The sequence below is a fragment of the Piliocolobus tephrosceles genome, chromosome 10 (assembly GCF_002776525.5).
Source record: "Piliocolobus tephrosceles isolate RC106 chromosome 10, ASM277652v3, whole genome shotgun sequence".
Taxonomy (NCBI): domain Eukaryota; kingdom Metazoa; phylum Chordata; class Mammalia; order Primates; family Cercopithecidae; genus Piliocolobus; species Piliocolobus tephrosceles.
This window is the reverse complement of record NC_045443.1, coordinates 114,771,785-114,784,790: the sequence shown is the minus strand read 5'-3', so window position 1 is coordinate 114,784,790 and position 13,006 is coordinate 114,771,785. Positions and strand designations below refer to the sequence as shown.

At 50.0% G+C, this 13,006-nt stretch overlaps 1 protein-coding gene across 1 annotated transcript in view; it reads left to right on the top strand.

Moving 5' to 3' along the window:
* The window catches only part of TESC (tescalcin), a 63,154-nt gene that overhangs the window by 932 nt on the left and 49,216 nt on the right, over positions 1 to 13,006 (top strand). The gene's annotated exons all lie outside the window — the stretch shown is intronic.

Below are 13,006 nucleotides of genomic sequence, written 5' to 3'. Positions count from 1 at the left end.
AGTCGTGTGCATTCGGCAGCGCAGGAGCGGAAAGTTTTGAAGTCAGCGGACCAGGGTGGGAACCGGGCTCCGACGCTCCCCGGCCGGGTGACCTTAGGCAGGACAGCCGGCTCTCCGCGCCTGCTTTCGTCCTCGCATCTGTACAATGGGTTCAGGCGGCCTCATCCCCGCGGGTGGCTGGGAGGCTTTAGCTAGGCAGCGGCCGCAGAGCACTTTGCCGGGAGCCCGGCGTCCTCGTCTGAGTTCACTGGGTCTGCCGGGGCCAGCAAAGGCTGCGCACCCCGCATCGGCCCGGGGGCAGGGCGCCCTGGGAGGCCGGGCCGAGGTGCCCGCAGGGAAATGGCGGAGAGAGCGCTTGTCCGCCGAGTTCAGCCTGGCTGGGGACTTGGCCCTGGGTCCTGACCTCGGCGTGGCCGGTTCTGCCTCCGGCTGTGGACCAGGGTGGGGACTGGAGACCGCGGGGGCCAGGTGTGGAAACAAACCGGCTTTGGAGAGGGACAGACCGGCTGTGAACCCTGCCAGCTCCACTTCCTGGCTGTGTGACCTTGGGCTAGTCACTTTACCTCTCTGATTCTCAGCTTTCCTTCTCTGTTGTAAGAGTTCTCCTAGTACCTGGTAGACGCTCAGGAAATGAGAGCTGCAGATATTTTGGGAAAGAGCTAGCTCCTGGCATCTGCTTCAAGTGCAGAGAACCAGCCTCCAGTATTGATCACCAAGAGAGGATGGCCCAGCTGTTTGTGTGTCAGCTGAAAAGCACCCCCTCTTGACCCCCCAATCCAAATACCCCTTTCCAGGAGAACTAGATGAACATTGCAGAAAACCATTAATAACTGGTGTGTGTATGCACGCACTTATACATCTATATCTGTATCTCTGTGTGTGTAGAAATACAGAATTATATCCAACTAGAGAAGTAAAAGGTGTGGCTCAGCATATGTAATATGGTACCCTTTTATCTGTCTTTTTAAAAAGGATCCTTTGAGCTGGAGCTGCAAAGTAAAAAGAAATAGAAAATGTAAAAAGAGGGGAAAATAAGAGTATACATTTGTCATTGCTATATTTGCAAACTGGAAGAATCCACCAGAAAGTACTAATATATACTTGATGGGGGTTGCGGGGGGAGTGGAAAGGGTGAAGGGAGAGGGAGCTTTTTCTCTGTAAACGTTTTTATATGTTCCTTTTGAACTATGTTGAATATTTTACTTAAAAAGTTTTATGCACTTCAATCCGAAGACTAATGTGAGAGAGAAAGGAGGGATTCCTCCAGCTCTTGCTTGCTTGGGTCTTCCCTGGTTTTATTATTTCTCACGTGCCCTTTCCTAGCCTCCCACTGCTTTGAATCTGGATGGATGTCAATGGGCATTCTCTGTGGCTGGGATCCCCGCTGGAGGGGTGGGCTCTCCGGCAGCCCACGGGACACTCGGGAATTCCGCCGGTTGTGGGTTTGACCGGGAGGAAGGGCTGCAGAGCATGCTGGGAGTCTTGTCAGTTTCCTGGGTCCAGCCTCCCACGGGGATGAGAGATGCTGTGTTCCTGCTCTGTAACCTTCCTAGATGTAGCTGCAGCGACTTCCCTTCTTGCCGCCCAGAGCTCAGATTTCATAACCCAAGGGAGATGGAGAGGGTCAGAGAGGAGGTTCTGACGTTAGACCAGAGTAGGCAGGTGGAACTTTAGGTAGGGGGAAAGTTGCCCCTGGTCCTCCTCCGAAAGGGACTGCATAATTCGGTCACTTTTACCCACTTAGCAAATATTTATAGACCAGGGGCTGGGGATTTAGAGATGACTCAGAGAGGCTGCTGTTCCTGGAGAGGGACACACAGTAAACAAAACGCCCCACAGGTGTTAAACTGTGAACGAGGCATAGCAGGGTGGCTTGAGAATGGAGCTTTAGGGTGGATCCAGAGGGTCTCCCTGAGGAGGTGATAATGGGACAGAAATCCAAGGAAGAATGAGCCAGGGGTGTGCAAATCAGTGGAAAGGGCATCTCGGGCTGAGGGGACTTCGAATGCAGAGGCCCTGTGTCAGGGACAAGCCAGCAACAGTAAATGAGAATGCATGAGATGAGGACACAGCTGTTGTCAGGGCTCAGGCTGTGGCAGGAGCCTGGCTTCAAGGGCCTTGCCAGGTACCTTGGGCAAGTCACTTATGCTCTCTGAGCCTCAGTTTTATCTACTATAAAATGGGCATAGTCATAGGACCTCCCTTGAAGTTGTTGGGAAGGATTAAGTGAGTTAATATATGTGAAGTAGTTAGACCAAACACGTGTACATGTTTGTTATTGACTATGCTTTAAACACTCTTGTATGTCCTGGTCACTCCGAGCCACAGCTGAGAGTTGAATCTTGGTCCCACCTCTCCCAGCTACATGACCTTGGGTAAATCATTTTACCTCTCTGAGCCTCAGTAGCCGCCCCCTCCCCCCCCATCCTGAAGTAGTTGTATGGATTCAATAAGGTTACGTACGTATGTATGCGACGCAATTGGCTTGGCATGGGAACATCAGCTCCCAGAGACCCAGTGGGTCAGGCAGGTCCCTTCCTCCAAGGCCGTTCCTTTGGGAATCTTGCCTGAGAAGCAGGGAGAAGAGCCTCAGGGTAAGGTGGCCAGAGGACAGGCTGAGTCCCCAGGGCTGCTGACTCTCCCTGCCTCCCTGAGGACCAAGATGACCCCTGACTTCCTGGGGAGGAATCAGCTTGGTCCCTTTCTGAGAACACCATTCAGAAAGGACCAGAAAGTCAGGCTGAGGATGGTGATAATGAACATAATTCCCAGGCACCTGCTGAGCGTGAGGCTCCACGCTGGCACTCTCTGCATGACGCTCTTTCTATAGTAATGGTCCCCCAGGAAGGCGGTGTTAGGGCCATTTTACAGGTGAGGAAACTGAGGCTTAGAGAGGTAAACCAGCTTGCCTGCAGTCCCACAGCTGGTAAGTGGAGGAATTAGAGATCATAGGATTCCCAAGTCCGCTTTCTTTTTTTACAAATTTTTTTAATTTTTAGTTTTTGAGGCAGGGTCTCACTCTCTCACCCAGGCTGGAGTGCAAGGGGCCTGATCAAGCTCACTGCAACCTCGAACTCCTGGGCTCCAGTGATCCTCCCGCCTCAGCCTTCCCAGTAGCTACGACTACAGGTGTGCGCCACCACACCAGCTAATTTTAAATTTTTTTGCAGAGACGGGGGTCCCGCCATGTTGACCAGGCTAGTCTCAAATTCCTGGCCTCAAAGCGGTCCTCCCACTTCAGCCTCCTGAAAGCACTGGAGTTACAGGCATGAGCCACCATGCCTGGCCCCAAGGCTGCTTTCTTACTGCCAGCATGCTTTCACTGTGTGTAGTTGCCACTTGAATTTCTAGGAACCAAGAAGGGGTAGAAAAAGACTGCCCGTATTTTTTCTCACCTTCAGGCCTTTGCACAAAAGCTGTTCCTCTGCCTAAAGCACTGTTTTCATTTGATGTACACAATTAGATGTTTACATATGGGAGCCTTTCTCTGTCTCCACCCAGGGTAAGGTTAGGCCAGACACAGTGGCTCACGCCTATAATCCCAGCACTTTGGGAGGCCGAGGCAGGTGGATCATGAGGTCAGGAGTTCAAGACCAGCCTGGCCAAAATGGTGAAACCCCGTCTCTACTAAAACTATAAAATTAGCTGTGCACAGCGGCAGATGCCTGTAATCGCAGCTATCTGGGAGGCTCAGGTAGGAGAATGGCTTGAACCTGGGTGATAGAGGTTGCGGTGTGCTAAGGTCATGCCACTGTCCTCTAGCCTGGGCGACAGAGTGAACACTGTCTGAAAAAAAAACAAAAACAAGAAAAAACAAACTCAAACCTTTCCTCTTAACCTTGTGTCTCTCTCTCTCTCTTTTTTTTTTTTTTTTTGAGATGAAGTTTCACCTTTGTTGCCCAAGTTAGAGTGCAGCGGCATGATCTCAGCTCACTGAAACCTCCGCCTCTTGGGTTCAAGCAATTCTCCTGCCTCAGCCTCATAAGTAGCCGGGATTACAGGCACCTGCCACCATGCCCAGCTAATTTTTGTATTTTTAGTAGAGACAGGGTTTCACCGTGTTGGCCAGGCTGGTCTGAAATTCCTGACCTTAAGTGATCCACCCGCCTCTGCCTCCCAAAGTGCTGGGATTACAGGCGTGAGCCACCGCGCACAGCCTTAACCCTGTCTCTTTTTTTTTTTTTTTTTTTTTGAGACGGAGTCTTGCTCTGTCGCCCCGGCTGGAATGCAGTGGCCGGATCTCAGCTCACTGCAAGCTCCGCCTCCCGGGTTTACTCCATTCTCCTGCCTCAGCCTCCCGAGTAGCTGGGACTACAGGTGCCCGCCACCTCGCCCGGCTAGTTTTTTGTATTTTTAGTAGAGACGGAGTTTCACCGTGTTAGCCAAGATGGTCTCGATCTCCTGACCTCGTGATCCGCCCGCCTCGGCCTCCCAAAGTGCTGGGATTACAGGCTTGAGCCACCGCGCCCGGCCAACCCTGTCTGTTTATGAAACGAATGCTCATTATCATTCAGGAGTTGGCTTACCTGCTGCTCCCATCCAGAGAGCCATCTCTCCATCCAACCTTTAAGGGTTAAACACCCATCCTCAGGCCTCCTGGAGCTCCTTCCTTCCCTCTGCAATAGCAGGCATCACACCGTGTTATACTTGTCAGCTCTGTCACCTGCCACCCCCTCAAAACTTGGAACTCCCTAGAGCAGAAAGAACGTGTCTTGTTCACCTTTGTGTGCACTTGGTGGTTTAGTGAGAACGCAAGAGGCTCACGTTAAAGGGGCACCGTCCGTGGGGACTTTAAAACTCAAGGTGTATTGTCCAGGAACAGGCAGCCAGTGGAAAACCCAGTGCCACCCTCACCAGCTGTCCTCGGCTGCCAGCCCCCCCCAGCATCTCCGGTTCCCTCCCTTCATGATGAACTCTTTTGGCATCAGCACTGAGCCAGCCCCACCAAAAATCCGCCTGAGCAGCAGCGTGCCCACACAGGGCATCATTAGGTCTGTGGGCCCACCTCCCTTCTTCCTGCCTGTTAGAGTCTCATTGATTGCTTTAAACCAGAAACGAGTATTCCCAGGAATCCGTTCTGAGCCAAGAAAGCTCCCATCTAGATTGTTAAGATTCATATGAAAAGCCGGAGCGAAGGCGTCCCGGGGGTGTGTTTGAGCTCACCTTCCCCGTGCACCCTTGGTGACAGGAGCCGAGTGGTGTCTGGTGTGTGGACCGAGGTGCAAAGTGGGCCCTGACCGAGAGAAGGGCGGCTCCTTGGGAATCATTCACCTGAGTCAGTTGTCCTTCACCACCTTGAGCTGGCCTGGAGGTGGCCCCACTTCCTGTCCCCCCATCCGTGTCTGCTCCCAGAGCTGGAAGGGAAATAATAAGAGGGAGGATTCTGGGAGAGGTGAAGGGTCTGTTTTTTCCTTCAGGCTCCAGAACAGCTCCTCACGCATGTCTATGTTGATGCCAAGAAGCTGCCAGAAGGAAAAGGAAAAAAAAAAAAAAAAAAAAAATCTCCAGACCTAGAGTTCAGACCTCATGATGGTGAGAGCTAATGTTTCTCGGGAGCGTGACATCTGCCAAACGTTCAGCTGAGCCAGGCAGCATACCCGCAGTAGCTGATGGAATCCTCCCAGGAACACGGTTGGTTTCCCATTTTACAGATGCAGACATTGAGGCTCAAGAGAGGAGGTGACTGCCCAAGGCCACAAGCATCAGAATGAGAAGGAGAGTCACAGACTGGTGCAGTGGCTCATGCGTGTAATCCCAGCACTTTGGGAGGCCAAGGCAGGAGGTTCACTTGAGCCCAGGAGTTAGTGCCACTGTGCTCTAGCTTGGCTGACAGACTGAGACTGTCTCCAAAAAAAAAAAAAAAAAAGAGAGAGAGTCAGATTCCATTCCTGGTCTAATCCCATTTAGAGAAGGAACTAGAGATGGCAGGGAGGACTGGCGTGGCCAAGTGTGGCTGCTGGGGGTGGCGCTGCTTTTGCCACTGCATTCTCACCCCCGGGCAATACTTCTTGGTTCTAAAGTCTTTAAGTGGCCCCAGACCGTGGACTTGGCTCATTCACAATTAGCCATATTCTGCCACCAGGGTGGACCAGATGCGTTCCTTGCCCTCCAGAAGCTCAGGGGCTCAAGGGGGACAGGGGAGCACCACAACAACTGTAGCATAGCGGGAAGAAGGGTCTGATGGGCCAGGGTGGACCAGCCAACTCCACAATGTTCGGTCATCCACCAAAGCTGAACAGCCAACCAGCCAAAGTCACCGCGCCTTTTCTCTTCCTCTGGGCTAGGTTGTGGCTTTTCCCCTGGGATCTTCAGGGAGTCCATGAACTCCATGAAATAAGATACGGAATTGTCTGAGTGCCTCTGGGGAGGGCCCTCTGCCCTTATCAGAGTCTCTAAACATTGAAGTGTTTTCCACTGTATGCAAATCATGCCTCAGTAAGAAAATGATTCAAATAATTACTTTCATTGATCGTTTAAAATTAATTTGTTTTTGAGATGGCCCTGTTCTGTTGCCCAGGCTGGGGCATAGTGGTGCAATCACAGTTCACTGCAGCCTCTAACTCCCAGGCTCAAGTGATCCTCCCACCTCAGGCTCCCTCCTCAGACAGTGGCTCCTCAGCAGAGGCGGAATGAATGTGTCCATGAAATGGAGCGGGGGGCAGGGGAGGACCAGTGCTGTATGCTGAGCTCTGAGCTCTGGGGCAGGAGCTGGGGGGCCCCGGCCTGGAGTCATCCACAGAGTGGTCCGGAACAGGGAACCCCCAGCCTCTGGAACCCTTTCTGCCTTGATTGGGTGGGGCTTCCAGGCCTCCCCTGCTCTCCCCTCTGGGGGCTCACAGGGGAACCTGCAGGAGAAGGCCTGCTGTGGAAGCTTCTCAAAGGGCTGGGGATCAACCAAAGGCACCTGCCTGCTCTGGCCCGTGCTGGTATCTTTCATTCTGTTCACCTGGACCCCCATCATCTCACCGTCTGCAGCAGCCACAGAGCAGGACCCTGGAGGCTGGCGTTCCATGTGCACTGAGCTGGGCACTGGAGCTGTCGTGTGCCACTTTGCTCAAATGCCTCATCCAGGCCGTGCCCTTCTCTGAGCCACCAGTCCTGCCCTTAAAAGCCGCAGCCAGCTATGAATGAGGCGACAGCTGCTCTTTCTTGAGCACTTGTCAATCATCTGCTCTGCTGAAAAGCCCTTTGAGGGCGGGACTATTGCTGCCAGTTTACAGATGGGCAAACTGAGGTTTGGACACAGGAAATGACTGCCCAAGGTCACTTAGCTACCGGGTAGGGAACCCAGACTCAAAACTAAGCCTTCTAGTGGGATTTGCAAGTGCCAGGAGAAACCGCCTTTCCCGCATGCCGGGAACCCCACATGTTCCGGACTGAGATTCTGAGAGTCCGCACGTCTCTATGATCTGGGGGAGGCCATGCTGTTACCCCACAACCTCCTCAGTAGAGTTCCACACATTGTTTACCAAGTTGGCAAGGGGAGAACTGGACCTTGAGGCAGATAGGATTGGTTCTGGGTGATGTGGAAAGTTCTAGAATCTAGGTGGGCTGCCCCTGGGGAGAACAAGCTTAGTAGTGGGCAGTGGGAGGGGAGTGGGGACCACGGCTGGGAGGAAGAAGCAGGAGGGTGCTGCCCCCTCTGTTTCCTAGGGTGTCACTGGGTGGCTCAGGTCTGTTTCAGAAGAATTTGTGTTTTCTCTGTACAAGCCGCTGGCAGTCCTCTCCAAGAGCTCCTCGCTCTGCAGGTTAGCGGTAATTAGATCCCTGCTGCATCTTTCTTGCCTCCCCTACCACCACCCTGGCAGGATATGCTTTTGTGAGTTAATGGTCTCCAGAATGCATCGTGGAAATTTAATCAACGCTCAGACATGCCATACGGCCCAGTAAGACAAACAGAATACCCTGGGTGTTGATAAGATGCTCTTCCCTTTGCAAAGCACGTTAGGATCTGTTATCTCAAGCTGAGGGAATGAGGTGTTTTCAGCTCAGAAGGGCCCATGGTTCTGGGAAGAAAAGTCAGGGCCTCTTTTGTTCTTTTGTCCATGCTGGTGTGACTGTACAGGGTGAGGGCCTGGGCACCCCTGGTCCTGCCAGCCTTCCTGTTACCTGCTCCAGCTTAATTATTAATTTATAAAACCAGAAGGTCGAGTGGGTGATTTCCGCTGGTGGTGGTGGCCACGGAGCACTAGGACAAAAAAGCTCTTTGTCGTCCCAGCGGTGTGACCTTTGCAGACCGGCACTCTGTTAGGAGCAAGCCTTCCGATCTTGGCACTGCTCCGTGGCAGGTCAGTGGAGGTCTCAGGGCCCAGGTGCCTCCAGGAGGGAGGGCAGGTGGCCAGGCCGGAGACAGCAGTCCCCTAAGAGGGGCTGTAGAGGCCAGCTTGTGCCACGTGCTGAGGTTGGAAGAGGGTTCCCTAAGCTCCTCCTGAGCACCTATGCCAAGGTCCCAGTGTTCAGAGAACCCTGAACAAATACCCAGCACTTTCTGGCCTCACCCACCTGGTATTTCTAAGGGGGTCTCCTGTCTTGCCCTTGCCTGCATTCCCCGAGGACCTCAGCCAGAGTCCCACTGTGGCATACAGGTGGCTTCTTACCACCTGTCCTTTTCCAGCAGATAGATGTGGGTTTATATCATGGTGGTGCCTCTTACCGTCTAGGCAAGGCACTTTGCCTCCCTGAGCCTCGGTTTCCTCACCTGTAAAATGAGAGCAAAAATAGAATCTGTGTCACCGAATGTTGTGAGGATTAGTTAGAATTTGGGCAAAGCTCTTGACCCATCCTCAGTGCTTGAGAGTTATTGGCAGTTACTAATCATTTCAGGAGCTGGCTACGTATCTTCTTTTAAAGGGCATGCTATAACTTTTTTTAGTAATTCATTTTTTATATGTCTGCTATCTTGGATATGCCTAAACTTAATCACCATCTCTGCCCTTGTGCTCATAACTGGGGACCTTAATGTATTTTAATTTGTATCACTCCATAGTATTTAAGAACCTACATGTTGTTCATTATTATTTTATGCAGACACTATTAATTCTTGCAACCAGTCTTCCTTATGAATATAGTTTTCTTATTTAATGCACCTTTCCATAGATTTTTCAGTGAGGATCTGTGAGTTGTAAACTTTGAAGATATTGTTATTTTGCAGGCATGCATGAATGAACATTTGGCTAAGTGTAAAATGTAAGGTTGCTGGATTTTTTTTTTTTTCAGCGATTCATTTTTGGTCTTGTTGCTGTTGAGAAATCAGCTGTTAGTCTAATTGATGTTTCTTTGCAGAAACCTATTTTTCCCTTTTCCCTGTTGTAAAATTTTTGTCATTGGTGTTTTGTACATGCTCTGTCTAGGTGTGGATTTATTTTTATTTATCCTGGGAATGGTTTATGTTGTTTAATTCTAAAGAAAGTTCATATCTTCCATTATGAAAATATTATCTCTCCCCTTTCTCTTTATCTTCTTCATTAGTAATTCCTATTACAAAAATGTTGGTTCACCTCATTCTGTCTGAATGCCTCTTAATCTTTCTTTCCTATTTTCTTTTTCTCTGTGCCATATGCTGGATCATTTCCTTAGATTCATCTTCCAGTTCACTAATTCTCTCTTCATCTATTACAACCTTGCTGCCTTAACCTATTCAATTAAAAAAAAAATTCCAATGACTTGTAAAAAAATGTTTATAAATGCTATATAGTTTTCACATTCACCTCTTTTTCATAGGGTACTGTTCTCCCATTGTTTTTAATAATTTAAAGCCTACTATATAGTCTCTTCTGTTTTGCCTTCTGGGAGTGCTATTCCTTTTGTTAATTGTGTCTGCTGATTCTCCTGTATCATGGTTCATTTTCTTGTATGGTTTGGTTTTTGATTATGAGCTCATCTTGGGACTTTTTCCCGACTCCCCTCGGCCCTTCCCCCTACTGCCCCACAGGATACCTGTGTGCCCTGGGTTTTAGAAGAGCCTTACACAGTACATTTGCATTTCTTGTGCTAGGTATCTCAAGGTTTTCACCAGTCTGGAAACACTTTTCACATTAACTCCTTGATTTGGGTTTCCTGCCCCACAGAGGCTTGGATTTTTCACCAGTGTGTGGCTCAGTCTTAGACTTTGGGTTCATTGCAGAAGCCTGCTCTTTCCCCTTTCCCCTGCCATCTCCTTAGCAGAGATGGCTTTCTTATTATTCTGTGGGCCAGTGGGGAATGTTTTTTCTGACCCACCTGATGTGCAGAGGCAGCCTTTTGTATTTCAGCTTTTTAGAGGGGGCACAGCTCCAGTTCATACAGACCCAAGACCTCTTCTGTCACTCAGTGGACTTGAAGCCCTTAGCTGTTGGAGCCTGAAACCACTCTAACACCTGGGCTACCTCAGCAGCGTCTATCACTAACCCTGCTCATTCCCAGTCTCCTCCTTGCCCCTGGCACTTGGGTATTGCCCTTTCCTTCCATTTAGCTGAGCCTTACATTTGTTTCTTGTTTTATCCAGTGTTTGTAGTGGAAGGCAGAATCTGTATTAGCTCCGAGTAGCAGGACCTGGAATTCCTGATCCAAGTGTCCTACTGAAGTAAGCCTTGTACTGTTTTTTCTTTTTTTGAGAGAGAGTCTCGCTCTGTCGCCCAGCCTGGAGTGCAGTGGCACAATCTCGGCTCACTGCAACCTCTGCCTCCCAGGTTCAAGTGATTCTTGTGCCTTAGCCTCCTGAGTAGCTGGGATTACAGGCATGCGCCACCATGCCCGGCTAATTTTTGTATTTTTAGTGGAAAAGGGGTTTTGCCATGTTGGCCAGGCTGGTCTCAAACTCCTGGCCTCAAGTGATGCACCCGCCTCAGTCTCCCAAAGCTCTGGGATTATAGGCATGAGCCACTGTGCCTGGCCAGCCTTGTGCTTTAGATAAGCCTGTTTCTGCTTGATTTGGCCTCAGAATAAATCTGGAACTGAAGATAGTTCTGGAAGGCTGTGAAAACCTGCTTCTTAGATGCTCCGAAAGACGCCCACTCGCCCACTCTCAAAATCTCTCCTGATTCACTGTTGCTTTTTTTCCCCTTCATCATCTTTAGTCTTTTTATTAAAATGGAGAAATTTTTCTCTAATTACATAAATGATATGTATTTTCTCTAATTGCATAAATGATATTATTGTTCCATCCCTCCTCAGTTTGGGCATACAGCCTAGCCAATGGCTATGCAAATAGAATCTAAAGTCATGGACCTCGGTCTGAGTCGCAGTTGTGCTGCTCCTAGCTGTGTGACCTTCAGGGAGTGACTTAGCCTCTCTGAGACTCAGTTTCTTTATCTATAAAATGAGTGTGATTACCACCCTAAAAGGGTGGCACAGCCCTAAAGGGAGGCACCCTAAAAGTGAGGACTGAATAAGATAATTCCAGGCATTTGGCTGAGTCCTAGCTTCTGGGTAAATGTTAACACATGATGGTTATTATAATTTATTTATTGAGACAGAGTCTCACTCTGTCACCCAAGCTGGAGTGCAGTGGTGCGATCTCGGCTCACTGGAACCACCACCTCCCAGGTTCAAGCAACTCTCCTGCCTCAGCCTCCCAAGTAGCTGGGATGACAGACGTGCACCAGCATGCCCGGCTAAAACATAAGGTGGTTATTATTACTGCTATAAGGCGCATGGTAAAGAACAGAGCATAGCTGTAGGAAGGGAACATAGATGAGCAAAACAGACTGTGATTTTTAAAGTCATGAGCACCCACTCTGACAGCTTTCTCAGTTGCCTTACTGCTCATGAGAGAAGAGTAGATTCTAAAGTCAATTCACTCTGTCCCAGCTTCCCCTTCAATCCTGAGAATTGGAGGATTCATTCAGGGCAGGAAAAAACCCACGGAGATCCTGACAGGACCCTTGGTATCCGAGGTTGAAGTAAACACTGCTGACGTGGGCCTGCGGCAGCTCTTACCAGGAATTCCTTGGCTTTCACGCTTACAAAGTGGGTCGAAGTTGGCGTGAAAAGGGTATTAAGGTGCTGCATAAATGCCAGCAATTAATCTTCGAGCTGCTGCTGCTGCTCTGAAGGACAGAATTGGATTTGAGAGCTTCCTTCTCAAGGCCAAGTGCGCCCAAATGCATCTTTGGTTAATTTTAACATCCCAGCAGCTAAGAGTGATCTATGATGTATATGAGTTTAGCACATGGCATCCAAGGAAAATGCAGGTGAAGGAGAGAAACCGGCATCCAGCATCATGAAGCACCCTGCGTGTGCCCGGCATGAGGGGAGGGTAGTCCCCTGTGGAGTGGTCCCTGCAAGGCTAAGGAGGATGTCCCTTCCTGTCTCCCTCCCAAGGCCCAGGGTTGTCATTGTTTTGGCTGTAGCCACAGGAGGCATGCAAGTTCTGAGTCCCTGGTGAGCCCGGATCCAGCTGAACAGCCACGATGGTATCACGGGATTACTTAGGGGACAATAATAACAGTCCCGGCAACCCCAGCGTCTCCTGCGTCTCCTGTGTCTCCCTCTAGATCTTGTGCTAAAGGTGTGCATGATCTTTTAAAAAATTGATGCAAAATTCATGTAACATAAAATTTACCATTTTAGGTTGGGCACTGTGGCTCACACCTGTAATCTACTCACTTTGGGAGGGTGAGGTGGAAGGATCACTTGAGACCAGGAGTTTGAGACCAGCCTGGGCAACATAGCAAGACTCTGTTGCTACAAAAGAAAAATTGTAAAAATTAGCTGGGTGCTGTGGTATGCACCTGTAGTCCCAGCTACTCGGGAGGCTGAGGCAGGAGGATCACTTGAGTCTAGGAGTTTGAGGCTGCTGTGAGCCGTGATTGTGCCACTGCACTCCATCCACCTGGGTAACAGAGTGAGAGACCACCCAAAAAAGTTACATTGTAACCATTTTAAAGTATACAGTTCAGGCCAGGTGCAGTGGCTCATGCCTGTAATCCCAGCACTTTGGGAGGCCGAGGTGGCCAGATCACTTAAGGTCAGGAGTTCGAGACCAGCCTGGCCAACATGGCGAAACCCAATCCCTATTGAAAAATAA